This window comes from Tamandua tetradactyla, chromosome 21 (genome assembly GCF_023851605.1).
Source record: "Tamandua tetradactyla isolate mTamTet1 chromosome 21, mTamTet1.pri, whole genome shotgun sequence".
Classification (NCBI taxonomy): domain Eukaryota; kingdom Metazoa; phylum Chordata; class Mammalia; order Pilosa; family Myrmecophagidae; genus Tamandua; species Tamandua tetradactyla.
The window spans coordinates 28,658,199-28,660,418 of NC_135347.1; the positions used below are offsets into that span (position 1 = coordinate 28,658,199).

Here is a 2,220-nt window from a genome sequence, read left to right on the forward strand (position 1 = left end):
ATGTTATTGTAAATAGAATGATTTTCTTAAGTTCATATTTGGATCATTTAGCAAAGTCTAATGAAATACAATTCATTTTTTTAACAGATGTAAACTATTTATTGAATATTTGCCACCAAATATTGTTAAAGACATTATCTTGCAGCATGTCATTGTCAAGTTAAAATGTCAGAAACTAACACCAATATTTATAATTCTTTTAAGGAATATTATATAATAGCACATTAAAGCATAAATTCTTTTGTCTTATAATTCTTAAGAGAATATCAGCAAAAGTTATGCAAAATCTTCAGTGCAAGTTGATTAAGCTACATTTTACAAAAATATAGAGTAAGATGGCAATAATCTCATTCAACATTGTTAATTAAGCCCCTTCAAGAAGGATTGATAGTTTATATAGTCAGACTTTAAAATTTATAAAGGCAATTCAATACTGCCATGGAGAAGTACATCTCTAACATATACAACTTTCAGGCCACAGTTTTGAAGGTCTGAAGTATCAAGTTGGTTTGATGAATTACTCGGTTGGCATTTACAAGCACATTTATTGCCTTGCCATTTTTAAAATAGGTTTTCAGAGTATCACTGAAACTTTAGGAATACTTTACAGATTCTTTTTTTTTGGTGTTCAAGTGCCCTGCAGTTCTGGTATTGATATTTCTTGAAGACATTATTCACTGTATCAAAAAATTCTTTTTATTGCACTAACTATATTTGCTATATTTATGATTGTCTGCAGAAACTTACTCTGTCTTTTTTTTTTTTTTTTTTTTTATCTCTTCTGGGATCTTACTGAGAATTTAAGTGCTGATGCCTTTTCATTTGGGTCCTGGAATTCTGGCTCTGGTCCTTCAATCATATGTTGTTTTGCATCATCGTCTGCCATAGGAAGGAGAAACTCTTTGAAGCTAACTTCTATACTTTTTTCCCTCTAAGATTTTCATAATGATGTTTCGTGTGGGACCCAGATTTTCTTTTTCAATCTTGATGAAAGCCTCTCTCGGTGTCTGAGCCACAGACAGATTTACTCTTTCTATATCATTAAACACAGGATACATGACTGTGTAGAGTGTCAAAGAAACCCCTCTATGGAAGTGGTCCCCATTTCATTCTTTGTCTCTTCCATTGTCATCCTCATTCAAAAGACAACTAAAGAAGAAAAAGGAGTGCTGAAATGCAGAGGAATGCTCATTAACGTAGTATTCCTTCCCCTTTTTGTGATAAAATAGGGCACAGTACATATACTGACCAGCAACTGGGGAAGCAATTCTACTTTCCACCTTTTCTACAATTCATTCTTATATGTTATTTTTGTATAGTACAACTTTGCTGAACTTGTATTAGTTTTAATAGTTTTTTTAAGTGAATTCTTTAGGATATTCTAGTACCAGGATCATGTTTTTGGCAAAGAGAGGCAGAATTACTTCTTCTTTTCTAATTTTTACATTTTATATTTTATTTCCTAGCTTTACTGTCTGGCTCGAACTTACAATACAGTGTTGAAAAGAAGTGGTGATAGTGGACTTTTTGTCTTGTTCCTGAAGTTAGGAGAATACATTTCATGATTAAGTTAAATTTTACTGGTAGGATTTTCATAGATGCCCTTCATGAAGATAAAGAAGTTCTTTTTTTATTTTCACTTTGAATGTTTTTATCATGAAGTCATGTTGGATCTTGTCAAATGCCTTTTCTACATTTATGGAGATGATCATATATTTTTGCCCTTTATTCTACTGATGGGTGTATTACATTAATAGATTTCTGGAAGTGAAAGCACCTTGTACTCCTGGGATAAATCCCACTTGGTCATCTTGTAGTATCCCCTTTAATATAGTGCTGGACTTAGTTTGCTAGCATTTTGTTGAGGATTTTGGCATCTGTATTCGTAAGAGATTTCTTTTTTTGTGAGATGTCAGGTTTTGGTTCAGGGTATTAGAATCATAGAATGAGTTGGGGATTTTCCCCTTCGCTTCTAATTTTTGGAATGGCTTGTGAAGAATAGTTATTAATTTTTTCTAAAGTTTGGGTAGAAGTCACAAGTGAAGCCATATAGCATGTTTTTCCTTTGTAGGTAGTATTTTGACTGCTAATTGAATCTCATTTCTTACTATAGGTCTAATTCAGATTTTCTATTTGTTCTTGAGTGAGTTTTGGTAAGTTTTTATGGGAATTGCTCCTTTCACGTATGTAACCCAATTTGCTGGCAGCTAGCTTGTTCAC

General features: G+C 32.5%; 1 pseudogene; it reads right to left on the reverse strand.

Moving 5' to 3' along the window:
* Positions 1–470: 470 nt before the first annotated feature.
* Positions 471–1,138, reverse strand: LOC143665318 (programmed cell death protein 10 pseudogene; annotated as a pseudogene).
* Between the last annotated feature and the right edge of the window lie 1,082 nt (positions 1,139–2,220).